Source organism: Typopeltis vanoorti, chromosome 2 (genome assembly GCF_054136105.1).
Source record: "Typopeltis vanoorti isolate ZY-2024b chromosome 2, IOZ_Tvanoo_1.0, whole genome shotgun sequence".
Lineage (NCBI taxonomy): Eukaryota > Metazoa > Arthropoda > Arachnida > Uropygi > Thelyphonidae > Typopeltis > Typopeltis vanoorti.
In genome coordinates this window covers 11,003,716-11,021,969 of record NC_143550.1, presented here as the reverse complement: position 1 = coordinate 11,021,969, position 18,254 = coordinate 11,003,716, and positions in this window count along the sequence as shown.

Genomic DNA, 18,254 nt, shown 5'->3' with positions numbered 1-18,254 from the left:
ACTCTAATAGTATTCTGGAAAAGAGCAATAAGAAATGTGGAAAAGAAAGAAAGAAGAGTAGTAGGGATCAACACTTAGCGTACCAGCAAAAGCTATAAGAAGAATTTAACAGAATGGAATGCAGTATGAACACCAAGCAAATATAACTTTTATTCCTCAAAGGGAGCAGATGAGGCTATTCAGTCATAACCTAACTAAATTTCAAAGATGAGGACCTGTTCGCGAGCTCGGAATTTGAAAACCAAGAAAGCCACTTCATGAAGCTGACATACTGAATATGTGTTTCTGTCCACACCATGCTAAAAATGCGCATCAGCCAATTCAGTTCATGACTTCAGGTACGTTTGCATGTAATGCTAGTTATTGCTATATATATATAATGACATTGCACCATGCCCTCAATCCTCGGAGTGATATTGATAGGCTCTCTTTATCACGTAGAAAAGGAGGCAGAGGATTCTTACAAATAAAGCAAGTTATTGAAGAAGAAAACGAAATCTGAATGACTATCTGCAGCAAACTACGGAAAAATTTCTAATTCAGGTAAGGAAACAGGGTTTATTTAAACCCATGGAGACAAAATTGGAATACAAAACCAACCAAGTAAAAGTGAGAACTGAAAGATGGAAAAATAAGTCATTGCATGAAATACCTTCACAGCACAGAGGACACTACTGTCAGCAACTTTACCTGGCAATGGTTGAGAAATGGAGCACTAAAGAAAGAAACTCAATCGGTAATTTTTGCAGCGCAAGAACAGGCCATTAAAACCAACGTTATGAAGGCAAAATTGCAAAAAATTCAAGAAGACAGTAAATGTAGATTGTGCAAAGAAAATGAAGAAACGGTAGACCACATTATAAGTGGATGCAGCAAAATCGCACAAATTGAGTACCGTAAAAGGCATGGTAACGTAGCTAAGATAATTCATTGGCATTTATGTAAAAAGTACGGGTTTAAAATATCTAAAGACTATTGGAAGAATAAAGTTCACCAGAAAGTTGAAACAAGTGAAAATAAGGGTGCTCAGTTTATCGAAATATCAGTACCAGGAAATAGCCGGATTGACGACAAAAAAAAACTGAAAAAATTACAAAGTATTGCGAGTTGCAAATCGAGGTTGAACGAATCTGGCAAAAGAAAACGAAAGTTGTGCTCATAATAATAGGTGCATTATTATTATTATTATTATTATTATTATTTAAATTAAGGGGATATTAAATCCTACATTGTTTTTAAACCGAATAAGAAACTCAAAGATCGGAATCAAAGAGTTTCATGCCGAATATAGTGACTATAAAAGTTCGGCGATTACTGGCGTAAGCTAAAGCACGTAGTCCAAGTACGTAGTACAAACTAGGGCAACTAGTAGCAAAGGTGGGGAAAGTTCTGATCGCTATTCTTAGTATTTTCCATAATGTAAAATCCATCTCCTTGAAGATGTATGATGTTATACATTATGGTGGGAGTCACTACCCAGACTGGTTTCGATCTTTGTAAAAGTGAAACGGGCTCTAAAAATAATACGATCCCGAAAGATCGCCCAACTCCGCGTTTTTCCGCTCAATGACAGGCTCACCCCGCCACCGAGAAGAACTTCTCAGCATTGGCTCTATCCAGTGGCAGGCTCACCCCACCACCAAGCAGAGCCATAATCTCAGCGGTGGTCCAACTCAGAGACAGGGAAAAACCTATCCCTAAGCAGAGCCTCTCAGAGCCAGCCCCCTCCGGTTTCCACCCTCATTGGGGTCTCATCAGTGAGTAGCTAGACCAATATAATACTAAGGGTACAGCGAAAAGAACTTATATACTCTGCTAATACGAGTTGTTCAAAAAGGTGCACCCATAAATTATTTAAAGTAAAGCGGCAATGCAAACATTATTTAAATTAAGAATTGGCTCTTTTGGCATTAACTATTGCATCTTTATTTTAAATAATTTATGGGTACACCTTTTTTGACAACTCTTATTAGCAGAGTATATAAGTTCTTTTCGCTATACCCTTAGTAATATATTGGTCTAGCTACTCACTGATGAGATCGCAATAAAGATCAATACCGGTCTGGGTAGTGACCTCCCACCATAATGTATCTTCTAGTTTGTACTACGTACTTGGACTACGTGATTTAGCTTACCGATACTTTTATAGTCACTATATTCGGCACGAAACTCTTTGATTCAGATCTTTGAGTTTCTTATTCGGTTTTTAAACACTGTGGGATTTAATATCCCGTTAATTTAATTAATGTTTGCATCGCCGAAATGAAGCCTATTGGCTCTTTATTTTAAATAAAATTATTATTATTATTATTATTATTATTATTATTATTATTATTATTATTATTATTATCATCATTATTATTATTATAATTATCTGAGACCTCCAGGGAGTCAACGACTCATCGAGGGAAGCTGTAAATTACCCAATCCAGCTATCATACCTTCCCTTAAATTCATTGACACTAGATGCACTCACTAACCTTAGGGGTAGTGAGTGCATCTAGTGTCAATGAATGTATTAATTATCTAGTGTATCAATTATTCAATTATTTCAATTATTTCAATTATTCAATTATTCCACTCACTCACTGATCTCTGAGAGAAAAACCTAGCTCTTACCCCTTTCTTGACTGAGAACAACCTTAACTTCCATGGATGCACCCGTGTTCTCTCCCTTCCTTCCATATAACGGAAAATTACATCATTTGAAATGCTATAACACCCATTCAAAAGTTTATAGACATCTATCATATCACCCCTCTTTCTCCTATTAACTAGAGTCTGCAATCCACATACTCGCAATCTGTTATCATAATCTAAATCCCATAATCCAGATATAATCTTCGTAACTGTTCTTTGTACTCTTTCCACAGTTTCTTTATCGCTTTTGAACCAAATCTGCTCAAATCCTTAAATGTCAGGGTTCGCTTCAACATTGCAATTATCCTCTGAGTTGTATTTGCAGCTTTTGCTATGTGACCTTTGAACTTTAAATTCTTATCCACCAATACACCAAATGCCTTTCCTCTTCAGTTTCTTGTATAACCCCGCTACTATAATATGCCGCTGAAACTCTAATCACGCCAAAGTGCATAACTTTACACATACTAACATTAAACTGACAGCCATTTTCATTTGCCCAGATTTCCAGTCCATTCAAAACATTTTGTAATTGCTGAATATCAGTAGCATCCCTGATTGCCTGGCCTCTCTTCGCATCATCAGAAAACATTTGCACATCTGATGATAGACCCTGCTTGATGTCATTAATGTACAGATTGAACAATAATGGCGCAAGGACTGAACTTAAATCTGGCAGATTCACACCCACTGTATACCACTTTTTGATATCTGTCTGTCAACCATCCCCTGATCCAAGTCAATAGATTATATTCCAATCCCATATTCTTCAGTTTACGCAACAGCTTGTTGTGTGGTATCCTATCAAATGCCTTAGAAATATCCAATATTAACATAGTGTATACATTCCCTTTATCCAACTCGGCCGTAACATTGTTATAAAATATCAGCAAATTGCTAAAACATGAGCTTCCTTTAGTAAACCCATGCTGTTCCCTGCAGAGAATAGAATGCTTTTCTACCCATTTTTGTATGCGAGTTCTTACCAACTTCTCTAAAATCTTCACGAACACACCAGAGATACTAATAGGTCGGCAGTTAGACACATCAGTTTTTGCACCACCCTTGAGCAATGGAAGTATCATGCTATCCTTCCATTCCTGTGGTATCATTCTTGAGCTGAGGCTCAAGTTATACAAATGTGTGAAAGGCCTAGCCAATTCAGCTGAACATTTCTTTAGAAAACGGTCTGATATTCCATTTGTCCCTACTGACAAATTCTTATCGAGGCTAGGCAAGGGCTCTTCAACCTTATTTTCATGAGCCTCTAACTCTTCATTCAACGCAGCAGCAGCACTGTGCACCATGCTATACACATGGTTGATATATCTTAGCAAAGTGAGCACTCATTAACTGAACAATCTCCTTAGCTTCTGACACTCGTGTACCATCTGCATTCAATAAAGTTATTTTTCCACATTCATTCTTTCTTTTGCTTGCGGCATAACGATAAAATTCTTTTAGATTGATTTTAGCAGTCATGGTCAATTTCTTTTCATGCTCACAATACTCGTTACTTTTCTGGCCTGAGCTTTATATATTCATAACTCCTCTCACTCTTATTCTCACGATATTCTTTCCACATCATCATCTTCTAGTGGATCTCTTGCTTAATAAGGCTGCACATCCATTTCACTCCCAACCTATTTATTTTTCTAACACTATGGATACATTGATTTTGCTTGGATTGATGGATTGGATACATTGATTATGCGCCATCTCTAAAATATTGAAAAAAACATCTAGAAGCACTCGAGGTAGATGGATTAAAAATCGTGAAGCTGCAAAAGACTGCTTTGTTCTGCACAGCATTCATATTCAGAAAGTACATGGTGGTCATAAAATAACTTTCCCTCTTTGGAGGCATCTGTAGCTAAAACCAATGAACGGAATGAGACCAGATTTTATAGTGAGACTTTTGAAGGCATGGGGAGATGGTTTCCGCGAGAAAAAAAAAGATTTATTACCAAAAGTCGCCGATAGGGAAAATTTTGGCGCTGGTGGAGCCGAAAACAAGCGGATAATTATATTAAAGTCAGATAAAAGAATAATAACATTTCGACGGTGTAAGCGACAGCCGCGTCATTCATTCCAGCTGGATATGGGATGCGTTACAATGATAATAAGAATTATAATAATTAAACTAAAACAACAACTTGTGACAGACACAGAAATTAATGTAGTGATTGAACTCACAGGAAATAATGTATAAGCAACGTCTGTTATTGTCTCTTCTTGCACTGTTTTCCGTCCTCTGCTAGGTCTAACTCCTAGTGATCCAGTTTCTTCAAACTTCTTAATCATAGCTCTCAGTTCTACAGCTGACATATGTCCTGTACGCAGGTTATGAAGCCTTCTAAATTCCTGAATGGCCGCATTGACATTGCACTATTTAAAGTAAAACAACTTAACAAGTAAAGCACGCTGAGGCAATGTAGGACGCATATTGAGCCCAATTCGTCAGTCATTCGAATAACTGCCTGAGCGTTCCCAATCCCTTTTTAAGTGAAATTGGTGGCGCTATTTTCACGTACGCACAGTAAACTTTGCATAATCCTTTTTACCTCGTTTACTGCAAATATTTGACTGCTTCTCATACCTTATCTTCTATGAAGATAAGGATGAGAAGAGCAGAATGGATTCAGGAAAGGGATCCATCTCTTATGTAGATGGATACTTTAAAAATTTTATTGCAAAACATGAGGAATTTATTGTGGAAACCCATATTATTTTTATTGGTTATTCGAAGGCATTTGATAGAGTTAACCGCAATAAACCTTTGAAATAATAAATTAAAGAGTTCCTCATCACTAATTAAAGCGATCCATATACAGGCAACATTATTGCAGTAAACGTTAATGGAAGAATCTCTGATTCTTCCATTATTTTCACCCATTCTCTCCACAATCTATATGAATTCTACGGTAAGACATCGGAGGCTCACGGTATAAGGTTATATCCAAATTAACAAATGCGCTAATATAGATACAATACTGTTTGCAGATGATCAGGCTATACTTGCAAACTCTGAAACTGATCTGCAGTACTCTATCCATCATCTTAATTTAATAGTAAAAGAATTTAATATGGAAATTTCAAAAGAGAAGACAAACGTACTTGCCTGTAAGGGAAGAGAACCAATAAGAAGTAAAATCTGTTTAGACAATACAATTATTGAACACGTCAACTCTTTTAAATACTTTGGATATCACCTAACCTACAGAGAAGAAAAAGACAGAAATGGAAATTACAAATTTCAGTAGAGCTTTAAGTATTATAAATGAAGTTTTTAAACCTTCGAAGGTGCAAAAACATAGTCGGATTAGAGTTTATAAAACATTAGCAAGACCGGTGCTGACTTATGGAAGTGAGGCATGGACGATTAAAAAAAGGAGATCAGAGATTAACTGCAGCAGAAATGAAATTTATGAGAAGAACCGACGGATACACCTTGTTAGATCATAAAAGAAATAAAGAAATCATAAAAGAAATGAACAACTAGTAATATAATACATCCACAACTATAGATGGAAATGGAAACAGCATATTGGAAGAATGGACAATAGCAGAATCACCAAACAAAGAATACAAATGTCCAAACATAGAATACAAAAGAATACAAATCCTTGAATACAAACCGTGGGAAAGAGATCAGTTGGAAGGCAATATAAAAGATGGAATGAGACCGTAACAGGTCCCCGAGGCCTAATACATGATAGGAAGATGATGATGATATATGATTTTTTCAAAGTCATAATATACCTGGAAGAGCTGAATCTTTTGTGAAATTCCTGTTAGGCTGGTAATAATTTCATTCTCAAAATTTATTGCTATACTAATATAAAAAAGCTATAGAAAAATTACGCAATTTATATGTTATATCGAAAATTTCTTAATATAAACACATGTAGTTTTTAGTTTCAAGCGATTACTAGTTAGATAATCTGGAATCCTGCTCTGAAGACTAATTATAGGTTTTAGAGGTACCCTCAGATCTCCAATAAGCAAAGGGGTGGTCTCACATCGGGCGATGAGAAGAATATTTTCCTTTCAATCTTATCTTCCAAAATACAAGAAAAAAACTTGACTGCTTATTATTCAGATTATTAATGAAAATAACTGGTTCTAATGCTTTACGACAAACTATCGTTTCGAGTCTTGATATTTATAAAGTAAAAATAAAAAAATAGAAGAAAATATGGATTGCAATGCACATTTATTTAAATGCAATTTGTTATTTTCTGTTAAGGATAAAATGGGCTCATTGAAGAAACAATTATAGAATATGGAATAATAAGAAAGCTAATTAATTTGCCATAAATATCACGATGATCAAGAAAACGTAACTGTTGAACAGGAGATTGATGAAGTGCGAAAATATGGTGCTGGCACCAACATCCACGGTCTATAAAAAGGATTTAATGAAACACCAGGTGCACATGCAGATGACTGACACAAGTGAGATGGTCGGCAAGCAGTCGGTGTATATATTACCTGGCCGTCTTTCATGAGAACCTTAACGGCAGCCTTTTTAGCGGAAAGGTGTGAATATTGCTGTTGTTGTTGCTGCTGCTGTTGCTGTTGTTGTCTACGTTTCACTTTGTAACGGCGGTTCTGAAACCAGATTTTCACTTGCGTTTCCGTCAGCTTCAATGCTCGTGCTAAATCTGCTCTTTCAGGCCCAGATAAGTATCTTTGGTGGTTGAATCGCCGCTCTAGCTGACATATTTGTGAGTGAGAAAATGCAGCCCGAGATCTCTTCTTTCGCGGTTTAGGCGCCATGGCATCTGTGCTTTCTTTGATCCGACCTTTTGAATTTCCGTCTGCTGCAATTAAGGGACCTGCATGAAACAGAGAAATAACACCGTTAAATTTCTATAGCACACGTAAATTTTCCATTTTAGCTGTACGAAGGTTGGAGTTTTAGCAATCTTTCTATTTATTATAACTATATGAATATGATGAATAATTAAAAATATGCGTCTAATCAAAGCACGAAAAGCAACACGGACATAATTGTTCATCTTTCGTCCATGAAAAGCAGGAAAGAAAAATTCTTCTTTCATAAAGAAGCACATTTCAAAAATTAACAATTCCTATCCTTTACCAGGTTGACATAAACTATAAAGAGGATAAGAAGATTTTTCTTCATTGTTTTGTTTTGGTTTATTCTTGGGACTAACATGAACAGGATATTGCAGACACTGTATATAATGAAGTGAAGTAAAAAATCTTAGTTTGCATTGACCCTTGAAAGCTTGTTATCTCTATAATAAGGACGAATTTTGGAACTCGAGAACACATAAATTGCAAGAGATAAAATGCTCGATAATTATCTAAAAAGATAATGATTATTAGCCTAGAGCCATTAAATAATTGCAAAAGGTTTATGACAACTGTTCATTTTGCTTGAATTTAGTTATTATTTTAAGCAATGATACTCCTGAAGGTTGTAATTGAAAACGATCTCAAGTTATTTCCTGGCTTCGAAATTGTTTATTAGCTCACTGTTCCTGAGCACTTCCTATTTCTATTTACTAGTTACATTATTTACAGGAATTGTATTTCAGCGATTAGAGTGATAAGAATTTTGAGTTTCGGGATCTCACGAGAAAGGAGTTAAACATGAATCGTGATTTATAGGAGGCATAGTGCAGTACCGGTGATACTAAATATGCATTTAAAAAAACATAAAGAACAAAAAATAACGAAAACACAAGAAACCAAAAAAAGTTCAATCTAGTTTAAATTTTTTTTAAATTTTTCTACTGTCAATGGACTAAAGTTTATCATATCTGTAAACTTTTATCCACATGAGTTATTTTCACGCTCACTGGATGAAGAAATAGATTTTAATTTTCTCCAAATCGATTTCTTCGCCCAATTTGTTTCTTGAAATAATTAAATAAATTATGTATACATTTGTCTTGATATTTCAAGCGGGGTTAATCTCTGATTTACACCTCTGGGGACAAACATTCCGTCTGCAAAGCTCTTTATTTATGGGTTTTTTTTTTTAAAGATTAAAAATTATCGAAGCAGTCAACAGTTCAGTGTTGTTACACAATTTTCATACGTACATGGCTATTGTTAACAGAAAGTGTAAACGAAATGAAAGTTCTTCATATAACTAGTATTATTAAGAAAGTAGTACAGTATAATTAATTAATTGTGAAATCAGAAAATGAATTGATTTCTGTGTGATATAATTCTTATTATCTTTCCGTTCACTGAAACCAACTTAAAAAGAAAATAAAGATTTTTATAGAGGTTTTTATTTTTATTTCTATTTTTCCACAGTTGCAATGTGCTTCTTTGCTTTTTTTTTGGGGGGTGGGTAATTTTCAGGTACTGTCCCCTCGAAGCTCATGTGAAACTTTTCGGAAGGTGATCTTGGATTGCGCAAGTTTCGAGGTTTTCATTTGGTACCCATAAAACGATAGGTATCGTGTAATGGGTACCTATAAAAACCTATCGGTTTAACTGCATATGTATTTCGGTTATGTGCGGGTGTGTGCTACACACCCACACATAACCGTGCGCACATATTGTTATTTTCTTATTGATGTGGGCTTAATCATGAAGTGCTTCTGCGCAGTGTTTTGGACAGCGAGTCTGTTGAAGTTTGAGAGAGAGGATATGACTTACCGTGGAGTAATTTTTCTCTAATTTTGGGTATCATTTAATATCTGCATAGAGCCCTTTTCTGTTTTCTCTCTCTCTCTCTCTCTCTCTCTCTCTCTCTCTCTCTCTCTCTCTCTCTCTCTCTCTCTCTCTCTCTCTCTCTCTCTCTCTCTCTCTCTCTAGGTCGCAAGGATTCGATTACTTTATCTTATTCATAATGATTGCTATATTTTCATGTTTCACTTTATTGCAGTTTAGATCAGCACCTAAGCGAAGTACGTCCGAGGTATCGCGTTGTTTTGATCTGAACATAATCTCTTTTGTACAGGCAAAAGGATGCCAGATAGTGAGATACATCCATCCATCCATCCGTTTGATGGGCTTGATCAACTGGTTTTTGATTATTATTATTTTTTACATGGTTTATATGTATTTTCGGTTAGGCAGCCGGTGCCGATAATAAAAACCAGATTAATGTCGTTCTGCACGTTAGTGTAATCTCTGTTTGCTTTATGCTGGACCCTTTTTGTCCGCATAGTGTCCGATCTCACCGTTTTAATAGAGGCTGGTTACTATTTTGTCTGTATAAGTTAAACAGTGTTACGGAGAGCACAGCTCTTTGTGGAAATCTACAGATTACTGGTAAATCTCTGCTGGTTGATCCCATAAATGCGATTTGCATTCCATTCCCCATATAGAATAATAACCTAAGTCAAATATGTTTGACTTCTGCGATTTCTTTAAAGCGATTTTTTTAAAAAGAGATTACCTTTTTTTGGTTGGGCTGTGCCGGTTCTATATACATAGAAGTTTGTTGTTTGTTTATGCGTTTATGTGTTAATAGTGTAATCTCTCCCCTTAGACAGAGTGCTAAACTGCTAATCTTCGGATTTTAATTTAATGTTTAGTTGTTTTTGTTTTTTTCTTTCACTTGAATGAGCTCTGCATAATGAATCCGAATAAATCTTCAAAGAAAATATATTAGAAGTAAAATTACTGCAGTGAGGTATGATATGGAGCGGGGGTGAAAATGTAGGATATTAAACTGGTGAGTATACAGTGAATCAACAGCTTATCAACAGATGCAATTCTGAAAAGAAAAATAAATAAATAAAAACCATCTAAAAGCGTCATGAGTATGAAAGCAGCCCAAGTTTCTATTAATTCGAAGAGCGATCATAGAGAAAAATTAGAAGAATTCAACTTCATGAATGGAGCATCAAAATGAAGAGCGTACTCCTGCTTACAAGTGATTCAAGAAAAAGCCGGAAATATTTTTCGCTCTTTTAAAGTAATCGCCTTGCGACAAAAACTTTAACGCTAGTGCCGGATGATTACAGAAATTCAAATGAGTCATGGCCATACTAAACTGAGAGGACATTAAACCACAATCGAGCTTCTCACGCTATTGACACTAGGTATAGTGTTCTTTGGAACCAGACAAAACTTCTTCACTCCGGCAAGTTCAAATTCGATCGTCTTTTCCTTGAAACGTATGAACTGCTAAAAAATCGTCCGAATCACCTGACCCGATCAGAGACTGCATGCCAGTAAGCAAGTGTTGGAAAGTGATCACTATTAATTGTTCATAATTTTATTATTATTATTATTATTATTATTCATTGTTTTTAATCTATGCAACTTACTACAACTCTTCCTTTGAACTCTAATACTGTAATATCATCTCGGAAATACTTTTCTTCGAATTTCGAGTTACCCGACATTATCACGGAATGCATTGCTCGCAAAAAAAAAAAAAAAAAAAAAAAAAAATTACGAATAATATAACAATAAGGACGCACATAAATACTCTAATAGTAGAAATACTAAGCCTACCTAGCTGACGGAGTGGTTAGCATATCGGCTCTACAGCCAAGGTTCGGGTTAAATTTACGCCATGGACATGGATTGCAGCGACTGTCATATTAACTCTTTATGTGAAAAGTCATATGTGACCCTAGTAATTCTTCTATCAGAAGGCTTCACTTTCAAAACCCATTGAGATACGTGAGTGACCAAATATCATCACATGTGAATAATTAACTAAGTAGTAATGCTCACTATTGTTAGATAAACCTCTTCTGAAGCAAATGCGTGCGAATTATATGAAAATATTTGAAGATGCCATAAAAATGCATTTTGTCCGTTAATAATTATCTTAATATATGTTTACTAAACGCTGCTGACTATTCCTTCGAAGGATTATACGAAGTTCCCGGTAGGTTTCTTTTATTTTTCAGAATTAATAAACCTAAAGGTTTAAACGCAGATACAAATAACTTTTTTTGTTGTTGTTATTTATTTTTTAATGTGAAATGACTACTTCCTCATTTGTAAGAGCATCGGTATATCTTCTTTTATATTTCATTTGTACATCTTAATATACTGGTTTCTAAACTTTAATATATAATTTCATCATTAAAGTAAAATAGACTTGATAATACCAACAACAACTTTATTAACTAATTACGTTTTCGGAGCAAGAAACTTGAAATTTAGTGCTGATTTTGTTTCCCCTTAAAAATAATTTAGAATATCGTAGATTGACATATTTCTAAACATATCGCGTACCAAACGATATATATATATATATATATATATATATATATATATATATATATATCACCTTTCCCATATATACCATTTTTTAAAACAAAATTTAAGCTTAAACGTTCTAAATAATTAAAAAACGTTTGACTCTAAAAGTCTTGATTCTTTTAGGATTAAACATTTTATTATTAAGTCAACGAATGTAAGATAATTATAATAGTTAATTTCTGCTGACGAAAGCATACCTCATAACTTTATTTAAATTAAGGGGATATTAAATCCCACATTGTTTTAAAACCGAATAAGAAACTCAAAGATTGGTATGAGAGAGTTTCTTGCCGAATATAGTAAATTATGAAGTATCGGCGATGAGCTAATGCAAGTGACCCTAGTACGTAGTACAACACCGGGGAACTCGCAGCAAAGACGGTAAAGCTCTGATCGCTATTCTTAGGTATTTTCCATAATGTAAAAACACATTTCCTAGGAAATGTATGCTGTTATTACATTATGGTGGAAGGCCGAAATGAAGCTTATTAGCACTTTATATTTAAATACCTCATAACGCCTGTTTATACGTTACCTGCGCACACAGTACCAGATCATTTCTGAAATTACCAATACTTTTCATTAAATGGGCACTTCAAAAGTTATTATAATTAATTGAAACAATACTTTTCCATATTTAGTGACTTTCACTGTTGACTTTCATTAAAAGCTTACCTCCATTCCTTTTAGATTGACGTCTAAGCAGCTTGTTGAGAAGATACAAAGAACTTTCGCTAAGCGCTGCATGATCTTGAAGTGGTTCCTGAGTTCCATGTGAAGAGGAAACGGTGCTTAAGGTGCTGTTAAATATATTCATCAGAAAGATTTTTCTGTTGTTCCTTTTTATAGCTAATGTTCGAAAGGACAAAGCTAGAGGGAGAGACTCTTTGATGAGTAAGATAGGATTTAAAATATAAATATATATATATTTAAGTAATATTTTGAACAGCAATGAAGTTGAAGAATGATATTTCAAAGAATCTTCGTTGAGTAGATTCTTAAGTTGATTTCAGATCTGCTAAGATCTTATTACTGCTCCTACGGGAAAACACTTCTTGCTAAGTTGTTATCGTTTTAGTAATTATTTAGTTCGCTGTGCATAATTTTTATATTTCCTTGCCTTTCCTATCGAATAAGAAGCCTCCAAAGTAGAAAAACCACATAAAATTTTCTAAAATGTTGCAGCAAAAAAAAGTCTGCACTAACCAGTCCAGTCGCATTTAGCCAAACTTCTCGTCCAGCTTATGTGCACAACTTACTGAACTGCTAATTTCACTGCTGCCTCAAAGCTTCGTGCCACCCACGTGCGCGACGTCATTCGCACACGCACAGATTACAAACGGAGTCGTTGGATTTAGTTCCCACACCTAACCCCTCCCGTTGAGTGGTGGGGTGGGCACGATAAGTTTAATTTGTAAAAAGACGATGTCAGAAGTATAATTGATCTTCTGGCAAGTATCGATGACATTCGCTAAAGAGGAGATGCAGATGCTGTCCATTTCTGGTCTGTGAAAGCTGAGAACTCTCATAATAAGGTATTATAATTATTAATAAAATTAAAGTTACTGTGTCAGTGAAATAAAATTATATATATATATATATATATATATATATATATATGCAATTTTTTCTCATACTGAATAAAAATCATCATGTTATTATAATAACTACATCACTTTAAGTAATTTTCTTTACTAATACAAGAATTTTAGAGTTGAGAGTAACTGTCTCTGGTTTGGTATGGATATCCAGAAAATTCCCATTACAAGAAAACGTTAAAAATTCCCATTAAATTCAACACGAAATCAAAACAGTTCAACTTCTCCGATTCTGTTTTACAGTAGTCTTCCGATGTACTTGAGATAACCGTATAGATAAATGGTTGATACTTGGGTCAAAACATTAGATTTCTCTTCCTAACTCTAAATGTCTATCTAAAACTGTGACGGTTTAAGTAAAAATAAATAAATAAAACATTTGGAAAGTTATAATTTTTAAAGCAAGGAAGTACAAATTCAGTTGAATATTCATTGCATAAAACATAAGAATATGAAGAAAAAACACACAATAATATGCAAATGAATAACTTGCTTATTCCCGATGGAATTTAATATTCCAAATACCCTTGATTCCTGTCCCAGCTAACTGCCGAATAATTGTTTAATTGTAATGAAGTATAATATTGATAGGAACTCATTACCTGAAACACACACACACACACACACACACACTACAAAACAAAACAAAAAACAGAACTGAATACTGAACCACAATGAAGATTCTAGGGTTGCACTTCCCTTCATAAAGACAAAGGAGCCTTTATAAAGGATCCGCAGAGGAATCTTTATAAAGACTTTTCAGTTGAAGGAGAGCTAGTATGATACAGACAGGCATTCCTCCCAGAAACTTGGATTTTTCGTACCGCAAAGCATATAATCACGCAGGACAACCACTTCATTAGCAGTCGTTACATATTACATTCAAAGCAGAATTACAATGAACAGGATTATGAATTTATTTATTTATTTTTCAAATTCAAATTATATTCTGTTCTTTCAATATCTGTATTACGATTGTGTAAGTTATAATTTGCAACGAAGTGAAAAGCAATTTGTTAACCTAAGTGGCGGGTATAGATAGAGATTCACTAATGTACAGGATGTGGGTTCGAATCCCACTATGGCATGGATGTGTGTGAATGCCTCTGGGCAGTAGATGATTTCTGATTTCTTGCCGCCTGTGACCATAATCCTGAGGTGGTATGGAAATGGTTAACATTCCTGCTTCAACTGAAGTGGTATGTAAAGTACCACATTACTTCTCTGGAGAAGTGATCTCTTATTAATTCTTACTCCATTCAGAAAAACGCAAATGAATATTTCATTTTTTTTAACTCCCTGTTTTGTACGATGCCTAATTTATTTCGGTATACATGAAATTAGCCAAAATTATAAACATAATGATACAAGTAATCCTGAATTCTTGTTGGGAAATGAATCATAATTTCACATCAGGAATGGAGGATGTTTACAACATTAAGACTGCTTAACATGGTTGTTCAAAGATTTTAATAAAAAAATTGTCGAGATAAAAATTATAGTTGTAAAAATGTATTTAAGCAGACAAAATTCCAATAATTCATACTTTATATAATTTTACTATAAAATAAATAAATTTAAAAAAAAAATTGCAATATGTGAAAAATTCACTTATTTGCAACAAGTGAAAAAGTCATAATTTTCAAAGTTATATTTTCTGAACTTAACCGACCGATCCATATGGAGACCACTCTCACTTCTCACTTCCCTTGCTTTAAGTAAGCAGTTATAAATGCTTAATTAACGTTTGCAATATGCAGTAACTTTTTATATAACCCTTTTATATTATATGACATATTTTATATTATATGACAGCTTAATCAGTATCAACGATACCGTTTGGTTAGAAAGGCATCGTTCGAATAACATCTGCAATGCGAAGGGTCATTATCAATGCTTACCAGCGAAGGTGATTTAGTCTCTAGTTTCATAAATACACACGGATATGGCAAAAACCCTTCCCTTCCAAAAATGCTTTTGCTATATCAATGTGAGAGGACAGTTTAATCCTTATCTACATATTTTGCTACAACAAGCCAGAAAATACAAGCAATTCACAGATGTAACAGACTATGCAGGTAATGATTAACCACTATCCCTGCTATAGTATTAATTATGTTGCCACGAAGCCAAATTACTTGGGTGTGACGTTCAGGCTAACTCGTAAAGGGAAGATGTTGATTAGTTGTTATATAAGCTATTTAAAACTGATTGAGAAAGACAAGGAAATGCTCCCCATATATCATAATTATTTAATTAATATCTGATGATTATGAGGTCGGCCGTTAATAGAAAAGTTCTTATGTCATAATAATTACTGTATACATGATACATTTTTTCATGGATTTATAACGCAATGATAAGAAGTAAATACGACTCCCATAAAAGTGCTTAATAAAATTAAGATCGCATCAATGGTACTTTATTCTTTTGATTCCCATTTGGTTCGGCATTCACAGATTTGTCAATGTATAAGTTCAATGTTTACTCAGATGAACAGGACTAGTATAATTAGGACAAACGAGAAAAAGAATTCGGCGCCATAACTCCAATGCCACCACACTTCACTATCATCTAAAAGCGCTAAGTGCCCGCGACTTTCCAAGTATCCTTAGATTTCATAACCATATCTTCAAGATAAGATGCAACCACACTTAATAGATGTAACTACAGGAACTATTGATTCCAGTAAATATCATAGTTATGATAGTCACCACATCCAAACATGTCTATTTGATTTGAAGTGTGCCTGTATATATCCATATGTGTATAATAATTCCTTATACCACACCACATGGCATCTTTCAATCTTCATTCACTTTTCACCAGAAATAAAAAATCAGTGTATAGTATGAATTAATGTTTGGATTGTGCACATCAGTGCCCCACCATGGAAACAGAACCAAGGAAACTTGCTGTTTTGCTTTAATAACAACTTCTAGATCTAGTAATTCCTTCAGTTGCTTGTTGAGAGAGACCATTATAGTAGTTGCTACTTCTTTTGGTTTTATTTCTTTCCCATTCATTCCCCTCTAGCATTCCACAGTTTATGTGATCACGTGGCTGTTTCTTCAGTTTCGTTTCACCATCGTGTTTCGTCCGTTTAATAATATCACGTCATCACGCTAATATCGTGAGCAGGTTAATAATTCTTGGTTTAGTTTATTTTCTCGGAAAGGAAACCAAAGTATTTTATTAAAGTTAAGTTTCTAACTGATTAATAGCAGACATGAATTCGAAATCTGGAAATTTAGCTATTCCAGGTATATATCAAATAATCAATCAAGAAATAAGTAATACAAAATGAAAACTCTACTGCATTACGAATAAATCTTAAGAATAAATTATGCATCTTTTGATATTAAACTGCAAGCCATCTAGTTATTACAAAGTCAAAGATTTAATGAAGGAATAACTATTTTTTATTTATTTTAATTTCGCATGTCCTTTTTATCTGTTGTATTTTTCATGTTTCTATTCTTGCTTGGTCGGACAATTGAATTATATATATTTTACTTTGTTTCTTTTGTTAGGTCTTTATTTTCCCATATTGTTGAATTTAAACATGCTGTTATTTTACTAGGCCTTCAACTTATAATTTTACTTCATTCTGCCTTATATTTTCACTATTAACTTATTTCTAGATAATTGAATTTAATTCCTGTTCCAGCATTTTATTTTATATTTAGTTCTAATTTACATCCCGACTGGTTCTTTTGCAATTGCCATTGTTTTGATTTCCCTCTTCATATTTGCATGATAAAAGTGCTGCATATATGAGGTTGATTAATTGCTTTTGGAGAACATCTTCATTTTCTGCAAGTATTGCGACGTCAACTGCATATCCAACCAAATTTAAATTTTCTTTTTTAATCTTTATCCAATTTAAGTTGTGTTTCTGAAATTCTGTTATTTCCGCATGATTATCTTAAATTAACTTAAAGAAATACTTTGTTCGACCCCTTTCCTTATAGGGAATTTTTGTGTATTTGTGTTCTGATATCTTATTATACATTCATTTTCTGCATATATATATTTTCAAAAATTTCAGTGATTTGTAGTTGTATCTTTCTCGATGCTACTACTACTTTCATAACATCCTGTAATCTGATTTTGTTGAAAGCCAAGTCAATGAAACACACAAATATTGGTTTGTTCTTCCCTTAAGAAATCCTCGATGTCCATAATTATAATTTGCTCTTGATCCTAATTCTTCTTTGATAATTCTTGTTCGTATTTTTAGGATAGTGCACAATAGATTTATTCCTCACAATATAGTGAGGAATAGTGTACAGTATATATAGTGAGGATAGTGCACAATAGATTTATTCGTCGATAGTTTTGTGATTCAGCTTTTCTTCCCTTTTTAAATATTGGCATTGTAATATTCATACTCCATTCGTTAGAAAATGTCTTTTTTCTCAAAGATATGCTTAATTCAGTAATTTCTTTCTCCCCCCACATTTTAGCATTTTATTATGAATTCCCTCAATTCCAGATGATTTTCTATTTTTAAATTTTGAGATGAGTGATTCTATTAAATTATCATTTATTTCAATTTCATTTCTGTTTTCTAGCTGTAGCATTTTAGAAATTTTATTTCTTCTTAGTCTTCATATAATTTATTAAAATAGTTTTCCCACTGTTCTCTTTCCATGATCGGGATGTTTATGTATTCACAAATTTCTTTTCTTTGATTTTGGATCATTTTCCACACTAATTAGTATTATTTTGTTATTCATTTAATTTCGTATTCATATTCATATTATTCATAACTGCATTTTTCTGTCCATG